Source organism: Chiloscyllium plagiosum, unplaced genomic scaffold, assembly GCF_037043375.1.
Source record: "Chiloscyllium plagiosum isolate Xiang-an unplaced genomic scaffold, Cpla_swu_hap1 HiC_scaffold_17, whole genome shotgun sequence".
NCBI classification, from domain to species: Eukaryota; Metazoa; Chordata; class Chondrichthyes; order Orectolobiformes; family Hemiscylliidae; genus Chiloscyllium; species Chiloscyllium plagiosum.
This window is the reverse complement of record NW_028270155.1, coordinates 26,703,798-26,718,710: the sequence shown is the minus strand read 5'-3', so window position 1 is coordinate 26,718,710 and position 14,913 is coordinate 26,703,798.

Here is a 14,913-nt window from a genome sequence, read left to right as displayed (position 1 = left end):
CAGGGTGGAAATGTCAAATACTAGGGGGTTATTTGTTTAAGGTGAGATGATGAAAGTTTAAAGGAGATGTGAGAGGCAAGTGTTTTGGGTGGTAGGTGCCTGGAATGTGTTGCCTGGGAGGTGATAGAAGCAGATACATAGCAACATTTAAGAGGCTTTGGACAGACACAAGATCAGGCAGGCAATACAAGGATATAGGTCATGTGCAGGCAGATAAGAGTTGTTTAGAATAACGTCATGATTGACACAGACACAGTGGGCTGCAAGGCCTGTTCCTGTGCCGTACTGTTCTATGTACTGATCTATGTTCTAGGCAGAAAACAGAAAACTATAGATCAGTTAGTTTGGTATATATCAGAGGGAAGGTGTTACAATTGATCAATAAAGAGGGTATAGCTGAATTATTTACAAAAACAAAGTAATCGGGAAGTGTCAAAGGAAGTCAGGTTTAACCAATTTACTGCAGTTCTTTGAAAGAGTATACTGTATTGTACATAAAGAAGAGTCTACAGACACATCATACTTGGATTTCCAGAAAACATTTGATAAAGTGCCAGATCAAAGGTTATTATGGAGAATAAAAGCTCATGATATAGCAGTAACATTTTAACATGGACAGACAATTGCCTGGTTGGCAGAAAACAGAGAATATGTATTAATGAGTCTTTCTGTAATTGGCAGGATGCGATAAGTAGTGTCCCATTGGGTTCTGTGCTGGAACCTCAACTTTTTACAATTTTCAGCAAAAACTGAAATGAGGGTGTGAAGACATGATACCTAAATTCACAGATGACACAAAGGTGGATTGGAAAGTGCGTTTTGAAGAAGCCATAATGAAGTTGCAGACAGTTATAGGCAGGTTGAATGAGTGGTCAAAATATCTGGCAGATAGAATGTCATTGGCAGGAAGAATAAAAACACAGAGTATTACTTTAAAAGAGAGGGATTGTAGAATTCACCAAAGATCCTTAGATAACACCTTCCAACACACAGTCACTTTGATCTAAAAACACAAGGGGAGCAGATACATTGGAACAGAACCACCTGAAAGTTCCCCTCCAAGTCATTCACCATCCTGGATTGGAAATATATCATTGTTCCTTCTCTGTTGCTGGTCCAAAATTTTGAAATTTCCTCCCCAGTGGCATTGTGGGTCTACCTACCACACATAGACTGCACTTGTTCAAGAAGGTAGCTTGCCACCACCTTCTCAATGGCAAACAGGGACACAAAATAAATGCGGACTAGCCCGCAATGCCCTCATTCCATGAGTGAGAAAAAGGAATAATTCTGAGTTTTCGAGGGGTGTTCTGGTGCATGAGTCACAGAAGATTACTTTGCAAGTAAAGCTGTAATCAAGAAGTCTAAAGGGAACACATTGAAAATAAAATTAAGTAAGTTATGCTTCAATTCTAAAGGACATTGTTGAGAACATATCTCAAATACTGTGAGCAGTTTTGGTCAGCCTTATTAAAACAACGATTTAACTGCATGGTGATAGTAGAGGAGGAGGGCTGATACCTAGAATGAGTAGATTGTATTATGAGGACAGTTTGAGCAGGCTGCTCTTGTTTCTACTGGAGTGTCAAACAGTCCAGAGATGAGAGGTGACTGAAGTGAATAAGATCCTGAATGGTCTTAATAAGGTGGAGGTGAAATATAGATTTCCTCTTGTAAGTCAGTCCAGAACTAGAGGTCATACCTTAAAAATTGGGGGATGTCATTTCATAGCAGAGATGTTCTGAATTTTGTTTTCTCTCAGAGGATTGTGCTAGCTTGGAATTCTTTATGTCAGAATGCAGTGGAGACAGAATCATTGAACATTTTCAAGACAAGGCTGGGTAGATTCTTGTTGGGCAGGCGAACCAAGAGTTACTGGAGATAAATAGGAATGTGGAATTCAAAACACAATAAGCCAAGAGTTTACTCAATGACAGAACAGGCTCAAAGGGCCGTATGGTCTAGTTCTGCTTCTATTTAAATGTTCATATGCTTATACGTAACTGCCCAGTTTTTAAACTATGTTACTCGTTCTGGAATCCATCAGGAAGGAAAATATCCTCTCAGCACATACCCGGTCAAAATCTTACATTTGAATCTTACATTTGTCAATAAGAACACCATGCCACATCCTTCTTTATAAGTTCCAAAGTTAACCCATTTAACCCAGGAATTAGCCAAGGAAGCCTTTTACCACTTAATGACAAGATAATACTTTAAATTTTCATTTAGAAATTTTTATTGAGGTCATAATGATCACACAAAAATCTCCTCAAAAATACCACACTGCTGGGGTTATGCTACATGATTCTTTCTTCCTGCAGTAACCAGATCATTTTCTATCATCCTAGGTAATTTAATCATTATGACTTGTTAGCTAGCATTTGCATCTATATAATAGTGTAAATACACTTCCAAAGATATCAGTTAATATTGAAGGATAAATCATATATAACCTGCCAGTATACATCAAGATATTCGAAATCTTTCACTTTACTCAGAACATGTGCACTGAATATATATGGTTTGCTTGTAGTGCATTGTTTATGAAGCAAGCATTTTTCTTTCAGTGCCAAGATCATAGAACTCAAGTATATAAAATATAAATGTTGCATATCTTCTAATAAAAGTAGATGACAGGGCTTTTGTGCTTCCCATTGTGCAATTATGATTTGATTGACTTAAATTAAATTTAACACCATATTTAATCTGCTGCACAATCACCTTTTTCAAGATGTGATCTTAAATAAATAACAATGATAGTTTTTGGCTGTACTTTGTAGTGCTTCATGTTTGCCACGTTGAAATCAATGTCTCGCATGAACAGAACAGGATACAATAACTCTCTATTGAGGGACATTACAGAATAAGATCATTTTTGCATGGATAATAAGTACAGATTTTTAAAATTAGCCCTAATGACATTAATCGGAACATAAAAGCACTACTCTAAGCCTGATAATACAATTTTAAATAATGATTTCTGGATGATGGCCTCTATTTATAGCTGATCAATGACAAATCTGATATTACAGAATTCCAACAAAAACAACTATTTCAATTCTGAGTTTCTATAATGTGTGTCTGGCTGTTACTTCAATGTTTAGGTCCTCTTGGCAGATTTCAGAACAACCATCAGATTGGGATACTTGTAAACAGAAACACATTATATTTATATCCAAGAAGGTTTCACTGATTCAGGTCACTTTACAGAACTATTGGAGTTTTTAATGCAAAAGGGCTGAAGATCAAACATGCATATGTGAATATTCCTGCTATTCATGGATAAATGCAAATGTTGCTAAGTTGATTTATCCTTGAACATATTTTTCCATATTATGTCAGCTAAATGTAATATTTTAAACTAATATAACCCTACTTCCAGTTAACGCACAATGTGGTGCTTGCTTAACTGATTTAAATCCCGTTATATAATCAGAACTTCAAATATTAAACTGATGTTGATGGTAAGATCTGAACGTCATGGGGCTAAATTTGGTTCCTTTGCACTAATGTTTCCCTTGGTGCCTTTAATATTTTAAACTATTTAAATTCTTAATGTATTTAAACCAGATCTATCAATCAAACATTGGACAGTTTTGAGAAAAGAAACATTATTTTTGCATCGTCAGCGAGGTCTGTGCTGATCCCACCTGCTGAGACGATAGAGATCAGGGTGCAGATGGATCCAACTGCATGTTTCCCAACATTAACTATAATGGTTGTCGATAATGGAAAAAGATATATACAGTGGAACAGACGAGTCAGAGTCAAGAAACACCACTGAATCAATTAAAGTTCACCCTTACAGTAAATTAACAAATGGATCATAACGACTAATTGTTTTTCTAACTAAATAACCCCATGCTTTTTTCTTCATTAATTTTTTAGTCATATTACTTCAAACATTTATCTGAATTGAAAATCTTTTATGGTATATGTTCTAAATTTATTTTTCATTAACATGGCTTTAGTTTCTCAATTTATACTTTCTAATATATCAAGAAGTAAAACTTATAGTTTGACGAAATCATGTCCTTAATATTTTGTTGTTAAATTTGGCTTCAATAGTTTTAATCAGACCATTTTGCAACTCATATAACCTTTTGATGCAAAGTAACAAAAACTGACAAGGTATACAAAACATGATATAAACATCATAAAGTGTCAGTGTAACATCTGAAGATTTGTAAAGGTAATTACTTTGTTACATATTTCAGGTATCTTGAAAGCCTAATCATGTAGTCTCCCTTGAAATACAAATTAGGCAGTGTCTTACATGTGAAATCCACTGCAGTTGACTAAACTAATGAGCAAAGTCAAATTAAGTTTTATTCTGTAGAATACATATAACTCCATATATGGCTGTAATCCCACACATGTTTATATCTGTTACGCTTCCTGAAGCTCATAAATCTATATTCTATGCAATCCCATTTATGGATTAAAGTAACTACAGTTGTCTTTCTGGAATAACATCCTGTCTGCTTGATATCCCATCTAGTGTCTTTCAACTTTTCCTCCTTTGTCCACTGGCAGACAGCAGATTAAATGTGTATCATCAAGGTACCCTCGAACAACTCATCAAGTCTCCTTCCATTCTTTCAACAGCATTAACTAAACCCACATCCCCGACCATCAAGAAAGACAAGGGTAGCAGTTACCCAACATTTACATATTCCCCTTCCAGACACATAACATCGTAACATGCCTTCACTCTTTTTTTGATTAAAATTTTGGAATTCCATTCTTAATAGTGCTGTGTATGTCATTATATACCAAAGATTGTTGTGGTTTAAGAAGGCAGCTCACCACCACATTCTCAAGGGCAATGAAGGAAGGGCAATAAATGCTGGCCCAGCCAGCAATGTCCACATCCCAGAAAAGATTTATTTTTAATTCGGCTCAGTATTTAGCTGCAAAATTGAACTGACTACATCTGAATTCCTAGTGCAAGTCATAGACTTTTTTTCCAGTCCTTATGAAAACTGGTCCCATGAATTTGTGAGGATTTATTTTCTGTCTACTAGAAAGTTTGAAGCTTAGTTCCTCCCTCTGGCCATGGGTTGGGCAGTATTGCTTCCAGTCAAGCCTGCTACTGCACCTCCCCTTTGAATTTACTTTTCTCCAAAGCTGAACTGCACCAAACCCAATGTTGGAAATGTTTGCGAGGAGCTGCAGAGATGGATGCCAGAAGCTCTAGCATTGAGCTATAAGATAAGATGTGTCTTAACCATTATGAACTTAATTTATAATGCAGCATTTCAACATTAATCATTTCCAAATCCTTTCTGTATAAATTGCCAAGAGGTTTGAAGAGTAGCATCTCCAAATTTAAGTAACTATGAAGCAAATGTTGTACACAAGCACCCTGTGCCTGGTAATAAATTTGATCTTGCCATTGTCAACCACACTCTGAAAAGTAGGTCACTGGACATTGCACTAATCAGCTCCTTTATTTTAGTGCTGCTATTTCACAGTTTAAAAATGGACAAATCTACAGCTGAACCATCAGTCGTACTTCAACAGAAATTCTGCTGAACAGTGAAATACTGGTCCAGTTTTTTTCTTTCTGAGATGTTATGACTGGCCTTTAGCCATTTCCAGCATGTTCAATTATATCATATTTCAGCATTCATGGCTTTTATTTTGTTACAATTTTTCAGTTTCAAAAAGAGCTGACTGAGTCGGCAAGGCTGATCAAGACCATTGGGACCATTTTATAGTGGAACAAATATCTGACTTTGTCTGGTACTACAAATTACCATAGTTCCCCATTGATATCAACACAGTTCCTTGTATTGCATCAAAATTTCTTCCTCCGTAAGTATATTGGACTGAGAGTCTAATGTAAATGTATCCTTTGAAGTTAATACCATATTAAAGCTTGAATTTAATTATGTTTTTCTGGCAATATTGGAGGTATTACTGCAGATTAAAAGCTCTCAAGTTTTGTTGTGAAATAAACTTTGGTGATCAGCACACGTTTTTTTTTTCCTAGCAATATACAATTCACTAATGTTAGTTATTTGAGAAGTTCATACAATCCCCACATCCATATCAGATCTCAGAAGCCATGTGAACATGAAAAGGACACTTATAACAAACTTATATAATTTATTTCAATACACTTGATAATTTTGGAATTTCGAGGTGAATTACTTGCCACAGAGTCCCCAGTTTCTGACCCTACTTTTGCAGCAAATGTATTTATGTGGCTAATCTAATTAACTTTCTTGTCAATGCTAACCCCACAATATTAATGGTGAGTGTTTTATAACACAGCAATCTCAACTAGAAAGGAACTTTGTTTATTGTTGAACACCAAAATAGAGACTCTACTCATAGCATATTTCAGCTGGTCCCAGTTTTGCAAACCTGTCACCAAATTACCCTTTACTTACATAGGAACAGTCCTTGACTATAGGGATGCCTCATACAAAGTCAGACACCAGAGTGTCAGTATCCCAGACATTTAGCCATTTTATGTCGGGCAGGGCTCCCTCATCGGACCAGATTAAAAGCCCCAATCAGGGATCTGATATTCTATGCGTTTCACATGTCTAACCTTGTTACAATCACCGCAACTCATGTTTCCAATTGAATAATTTACAAGAAAAGTTCACTAAGGGTAATGTAAACCATTATAAGTGAGGGAGAGAAGGGAGAGCGGGAAAGGCAAAGTTAAAATGGAGTTGGAAGGGGTGGATTAGCTTTATATACTTTTTCTATTCAACTTGTTCAGAGGAATTATTACACACTTCTAAAGTAAGTGGGACTTGAACCCAGGCCTGCTGGTCCAGGGTTAGGGGTACTACCACTATGCCACAAATGCCCCTCTATCTTCTGCCATTTGTTTAACCTTATTTTTAATCATCTTGTTCAGCAATGTTATTACATACCTCTGGAACAGATGGGACTTGAACCCAATTCTCTCGGCCAACAGGTAGGAACTCTACTTCTGCACCGCAAAAGCCCCTTTAGGATCTGCTTTATAAAGAGCTCAGGTGATGAGTTCCAGTAGGGCAGGTTATTGTCTGTTACCAAGAGAACTCATGTTCAACAAGCTCTCCAAGAAAATTAAATAGTGATTCCCCATGGGGCTTGAAAGGGTTATCACAGATTCAATGATGATGATGCAATTGAATGCAAGGGCAACAGCTAATTATTAGCTTATTTGTGATGATTATTGCCTGGCACTAGTGCGGTACATATATTCTTTTCCACATTTTATGTCAAGTCAGAACATTCAGAGCATTGTCTGTGACTTGCAGCAAGCAGGCGTGGAGTGCTCCAGTATTTCAATTATAAATGGTACAGAAGGCATGCAAATATCAACTAATACCCTCACTCTGGACCTTACTTGAAAGAGAAGGCCATTGGTGAAACAAAAGATGGTTGGGTTTAGAACACTGACTTGATAAACTTCTAGAGGAATGTCTTGGGACTGAGCCAATGGGCATATAACAGCATCTTCCCTTGTATTAGGTATGTCTCCAACCAGTAGCGAGTCTTCCCCAATTTCCATTGACTTCAATTTTGCTTATATTTCTTGATGCCACACTTGGTTAAATGTTGACCTTGATGATGGCAGTCACTTTCACTTCCCCTCTTGACCTCAGCTCTTTTATCATTGTTTCAACCAAGGCTGTAATGGGGAGCAGAATCTTCCTTGCCTTCCTTGACCATTTAGAAAGGCGGAAAATGGAATTTAACAGTGTTGGAGGCCAACATTCTGATTGTTAATGTCAAGTTAAAGTTTCAATATTAAATTGTCAGAATCCTTTAGATTGTTTGGCCTTCCCAGCTGGTGAGAACCAATTTTGTATATATTGGCATGCCATGAGATCCCCTTTAAAACCCCAGCCCACTGGATTCGCCATTGACAGGTGCCACTTTATTAGGCAAAAGTGAGAAAGACATGTGTTCACAAATTTGGCAACATAAAGAAGGCATGTACTGGGAATTTAAATTTTGTTCCTGGAAGCTCTGGTGAAAACACATTTCTTCAGTAGCATGGTTCCTTCATAACTAGGTATTGCTTTGTATAAACTGTTGGTGCAGACTGCTCAGTGCTCCCAGCTCATGAGAACACACACACCAATGTGGGACCAATGTAGATGCAGTCCATTAGGAAAAATCAACAGCACTTTTCAGAGGTTTTTCATGTAATAGCAGCAGGACCAACACTCCAGGTACCACATCATATCCCAATGATTTATTATACCGGGGAAGAAAACAGGAGTAATCACTTGCAAAGTATCTATTTCTCTGATCGCTATTTTTTTAGACCTTTATACACTGCAGCCATGTTGACTATTTCATTGTTCTCATTATAACATAACAAAACTATCATCATGCATTGTCATTCTTTACAAAACCATATGAGTTTGCAGTTGATGTATTTTACAATAATCAAGTTATTAGTTAGTTTTTATTCACTCATGGGAAGTGGGTGTTGATGGCTGGCTGGCCAGCATTTATTGCCTATCCTCAGTTGCCCTTTGAAAAGGTGATGATGAGGTGCCTTCTCGAGCTACTGTGGCTCATATGCTGTGGGTTGACCCACAATACTGTTTGGGAGGGAATACCAGGACTTTGACCCAGCGGCAGTGAAGGATTAGTGATATATTTCCAAGTCAGGATGACAAGTAGCTTGCAGCGGAACACTTTTATTTCTAGATGAAAGTAGTCATGGGTTTGGAAGGTGCTATCTCAGGATCTTTGGAGAATTTCTTGTAAGGTGATCAATCCATTGACTTGCACATGCCATGCATATCATTTATTTTATGGTTAATAAGATGTCCCACTAATGCCTGTTTACTGTGATGATTTCTATACAAGTTTAAATAAATTTTCATTTTATATGTCGTACGGTGATCATGTCCATATTGTGTATGTCCTGATTCCTTTGTGTGTGTCTCTAGCCATGTAAAACTCCTTTCTGTACTGGTAATAATTCATTTCCACATTTGTACCTTTCCTCAGTGAGAAATATGGATTTTGACTTTGATCATAACCTTTGGGTCAATGGGAAGAGTGAGAGAACCAGTCACCTGCAAGAAGCAATGGGCTAAATTATTACACTGAAGGAATAAAGATCAGCCATGCTTAGTAAGAAGTGGTATAGTAAGAAGTACAAGTTAATCTGGAATTGATTTATCACATAGAATTGAAACTCACAACACAACATGATGTGATTGCCAAGTATCTCTGGATCTGTAGTGAAACTGGCCATCCAATTCAAGGATCAAAGGCCAACATGCAGTATTGGAGCTTATGTTTTACCTTCACAGATAAAAGTTTGCAACTGGGGAGAAACAAATGGGTCTGACATGTTGAATAGTTGGAATATGGGTAGAGCACCAATAATTACTCCAAGTCAAGTTGTGCCAGAAACCAGTTCAGATCCAATTCAGAGTCAGACAGGTAGCTCTAATGAAGTAGAACTTTCAATTGATGGTCAAGGGCAAAGTCAGTCAGAATATTCTCCTGTGTTTCCTGCTCCTCGGATGCTGCCTGGCCTGTTGTGCCTTTCCAGCACCATTCTAATCTCGACTCAGCTCAAGATGTGTCAGTGTTCTTCCCCACATTCTGCAAGTTTGTGTCAAGTCAGGAGATATCCTCTTATGAATAAGAATCTGATGGTTAAATTAGACTCACTTTCTAACCAGGGAAAAGGTAACATGAAAACATTCAGGGTCATGATCACTTTTGCAGATATTGATAACACTGTCTGTTGTATATTTTATAGCTTGGAACTAAGCAGAGACGACATAACAGTTTGCAACATTGTCCTCACCCTGTTTGGAAACTGCAGGTCAGGTTTCAAGCAGTGCCACTGGCTATGAGCATCTGCTTCATCAATCACAGGAGCCCCACATGAAAATATTGCTTCTGGCTTCAGAAAGGTACTCTCAGAAGACCCTTGATAACTAAGGCCTCCTCTGGAGAGCCTTTCCACACTTCTCCCTCCTCCTTTTGCAGGCAGCTGGTTTTCTATTTGATGACTTTGCTCTTTTTGCCTTTTCTGCTGCAATCTGAAAGGGACTTCAATGTGGCACAAATGACTGAAAACATGTGCATTGCTCATATCCCTTGCACTTGCAACTATTACTTCACCATATTCAGCCTTTTCTCTGTAGACTTCAACGACAATCAACACTTCAAAATTATCTAGCTTCTGCAAACTGTAACAAAACCAGCAGAAAACTGAAAGTTTTTGATGATCTATTTAAAAATCATTAGTTGTTGATCCTTCCCAATACTGAATATATGATCAAATGTGCATTTGAACATGCATTATTTCAAATGACAAGGTTCAAGGTTGGTGTGCTGGTACCAAGTCAGCATCACATACTGACTAACATCATCATCAGAATAATCTGCATACTTTTGACACACTTGTAATCTCCATGCTATTGCCATAACCAAGATGTTATTTGGTGCAAATTGCATCAGATATATACAAATTTAATATGGGTGTCACTCTGGGGCCAAAACAACATTCATAGAATCCCTACAGTGCAGGTAGAGGCAGTTCAGTCCATCGCATCTACACTGACCCTCTGAAGAGCATCCCACCTAGACCCACATCCTGCCAAGCTCTGTCAGCCTGCATGGGTGTTCCAACTAGTGTGCACATCCCTGGACCCTATGGAGCAATTTGGCATAGCCAATCTGCCTAACCTGCACATCTTCAGACTGTGGGGAGAAACTGGAGCACTCGACAGAAACTCACACAGACACAAAAACAAACATGAAAACTCCACATGGACAATCGCCCGAGCTTAGAATTGAACCCGGGTTCCTGGTGCTGTGAGGTAGCATTGCTAACCACTACATCCAAAATACTGCACGTATGAAAAGTACAGATTTGAATTGTACAGCAGTTGTAATTATAACCTTAAACAGAAGCTGAAGAGTAGATTAAATCATCTCCTAATTCATATTGTAAAGGAAATATTACAGTCACAAGAGAGTGGAGATTCTTTCTCCCTCCTTCCTACACCTACAAAGTTGGCCTGTTCTGAATTTAAACTCAAGTACAAAAAGGTGCAATGATTATATTTGCTTGCCAGTGTGCTCCTCAGTATCCCACAGTGATCATTTATTAAAAATGATAAGGTTGACGGTAAGATTTGACAATCTACCGTTTTTATCCATAGTCATAATTTTCTTTCACACTGACAGCACTGAATAAATATCAAATTAACTAATGTCATTCTATCACTGCATTTCACCCTGCTGACAGGTTTATTCACTTTATGTTACTTAGCATTTTAACTATAACATTATGCTTTCTACGTGTACTGTGCTACATAGCAAAAGAAGCAAGATTCTACAAAGTCAAATGAAATTCAGTATTAATGGGGTTAAGGAGAACATCTGTTGTCACCAATCTCTTTTTAAAGGACAGATATTTTATTAAAATAATATTTTGTATTTTTGCAACTAAGTTTATTTATTTGACTTGTTTTTGAAAGCCAGAAAACTGGAAAAGACAAAGGTGCGAAGACATTATTTGATCTTAGTAAACAGGCAGAGAAACCTTTTTGTAATAAAATATTACTAATGGTCACCTAAACCACAGGATATTTTGCTTTAATCTTTTTTTCCTCAGGTTAGAGAGTTATTAACCTGTATCCTGGGGCGAAAAAGATGCACATCAATTACATCAATCGAATGGACAAATGAACTTTGTATTAAAAATTAAACAGCTTTCCCACACAGCCATAGTCGTGGTGAGACTTCTATCATTTCTTTGTTGGCGAAAAAAAAAGGTCAAAAGTTGCTTCTTAGTAACTATGCTCACAAAAAATCGAAGTACGAAAGAAATGGAGCTAAAATAAATGAAAGCTCATTAAAGGTGAAGCAATTCCAATCCAAAATTTGTGAAACATCCCAAGAATCTGCCTATGACATGGGTAAGGAAAACTAAATATATCAATTCTTTTTTCCACTGCTTTTGCTGAATTTGATACATATAAGATTCAATCAAGTGAAAAAGTTCCTTACAATTTTATTTTCAAAACGTTTATTCCATGAGCTTGTTTCCACAAAAATTCACTTGTGAATCCTAACATTGATGAGGTTAATTAATTTCAAATGCTTCATCCATATTTACAACTTTGAAAAAGGAAATCAATTACTTACAGTATTTTAATAAACATGAAGCTACCAATGAAACTGTGCACGTAGATTTCAAAGAACAAACTTACCATTTAAGTAATTCAGATGTGAGGCTCACATTTGATAAAATGAAGATATATCCATAAAAAAATTATTGCAAATATATAAGAAGTCTGAAATGCAAATGAAATGTGTCATTCAGTCTAGCTGGAAATTTCTAACTACTCTTAACATTGAAGATTATTACTTTATTTGCATCCCAAAATATTAAGTGTCTGATTTTTGAAATATTCTTATTAATAGGAAAGAAAAGCAATATATTTTATCATGTTTCAGTGTCCTTTCCATATTTTGTTTACTGTTCAGGTTTTGGCACAGGATATTACCCAGCTTCTTTTGTTTCTCCAACCCTACTTTTTTTTTCTTGTTTTCCCTTTTGGATCTATTTACTGTGCATAATTATTTGGCTGGGAGGCTAAGCAGCCTTATTCTAAGTCAATGTCAATGTAATCTTGATTCTGACAACTAGAAGGTGCTGAATATTATACATGGTTCTGAAAGAGGACCGTAATCTCCATCCATTATAATGCTCACATCTGGACTTACAGGTAGAACAAGTCAGGATCTGCTCAAAAACCCTAACAGCCCTAAGGATAGCAATGTTTAAAAGAAGGCAATTCACCACCACCTTGCAGTGAGCAATAAATGTAGGTGCTGACAGCAACAGTCATGTCCCAAAAAATGAGCTGTTAAAAGGCTGCATGATTCACAAAAACCTATAGGGGTTTTAAAATGAGAAAAAGGAAGATTTGCATTTACATAGTGTTTTTCAAGACCACCAGTCTTCTGACACTGCTTTACAGCAAATGAAATCTTTTCAAAAAGTGTAATGTAAGAAATGTGGCAACCAATTAATTGTGCTCAGCAAATTCCCACAAACAGCAATGTGACAATAATCAGATAACATGGGGGGTTTTTTGGACATGATTTAAGGATAAATATTGGCCAAATGCAATGAGGATAACTGTCCATCCTTCAACAATGCAGTAATCCCTTCAACAGTGCTGGCAATATCTTCAGTAGCGCAACAAACACTTCAAATTCAGGAAACTCATTTCTGCTGTCAACATGTTTGTGGTTTAGAAAAGGAGAGAAGAATGAACCTGGAAGGTTCAGGTCAATCAACCAGTGATGGGAAAACTACAAGAGATCATTATCAAGGACAAAATTAATTATCTGTTGGAGAAGTTAATGTTGAGAAAAAAATGGTCAGCATGATGGGTTAAAAGTAAATCATGTCTGACTAACTAGTTAACTGATGGAGTAACAGAGAAGATTAATATGACCGTGTGGTAGACATGATATATATGTACTTTTGTATGCATTTAATATATAACCACATAACTGTGAAATTTAAAAATATAGTGATAATTTGAGTGTGAAATTGGTTAAGGGATAGGAGGCAAAAAGAAGTGGTCAACAGATATTATTCTGACTGAAAATATGTAATTGGAGCCCTAAGAGTCATAACAATATAAGGAACAGGGGCTGGAGAAAGCCATTTGGTTTTTGAACCTATTCTGCCATGCAATCAAATCATGTTTCCATTTAAGATCAGGCCATTTCAATAATCCAGATCTATGCCTTGCAAGCGCTGTTTTGAAATTTGCAGATAGTACAAATCTTTGATGTGTTGTGAATAGCAGGAGGGAAGCCTTGTGGTGTAGTGGATTGCATTCCCATTTCTGAGCCAGAAATTTTGATTTCAAGCCCCACTCCCAGACTTGATGGCCTTTAAAAGTGCATTCATTGTTCATATGTAGCCAAATAGGTTGATTGTTGACCTGTAAGTCCTTCCAATAGGCCTATGGCAGACGTTAGGGACAGGAGAGTTTCCTGGTCACCTATATTTGATAAAGAATGACACTGTTCAAGGTAGAGCCTGTGGTGACAAGCTAACAACTTGTTCAAGGAAAGTCTAACAATGGGAACAAATGGTATGGAGGTGCCATTGTTGGACCAGGTTGGGTCAAGTTAGAAAACACACAACACCAGGTTATAGTCCAACAAGTTTATTTGGAAGAACTAGCTTTTGGAGTACTGCTTCTTTGTCAGGTAGCTAGTGGGGCAGGATCCTAGGACACAGAATTTATAGCAAAAATTCATTGTTTCATACAAATGATGCAATACATTGAATAAACCTAGATTGCTATCTAGGTTTGTCTAGACAGTAGTCTAGGTTTATTTAATATGTCACCTCAGTTGTTTGACACTATGATTTTTTGCTATAAATTCTGTGTCCTATGATCCTGCCCCACTAGCTACCTGATGAAGGAGCAGTGCTCTGGAAGCTAATACTTTCAAATAAATCTGTTAGACTATAAACCTGATGTTGTGTGATTTCTAACAATGGGAACAAAGATAAGCATATGACAAGCAAGAAGAACTAGTAAGAAGGGAAGGAACAGTCTTCATTAGGACTTTGATAGACTTGTGAAATTGACAAACATGTGGTTGATATAGTTTAATGCAAATAAAGGGTAAGTTGTAGGAACAACAAGAAGAGACAGTGTAATGTAAATGGTGTGAGTTTGAGGAGTGTGATACATGAAAATACACGTTCACAAATGTTTGACAGGCCAAGTTAATAAGACAGAGAGAAAAGAATACAGGATATTTAATAATGTAAATGGAGAATAGAATAAACAAACAAGTTAAATTCTTACAAATTACAGGTTAAGCCTTGGAGGGAATACTGAGTTTAATTTTGGGAACAATGCT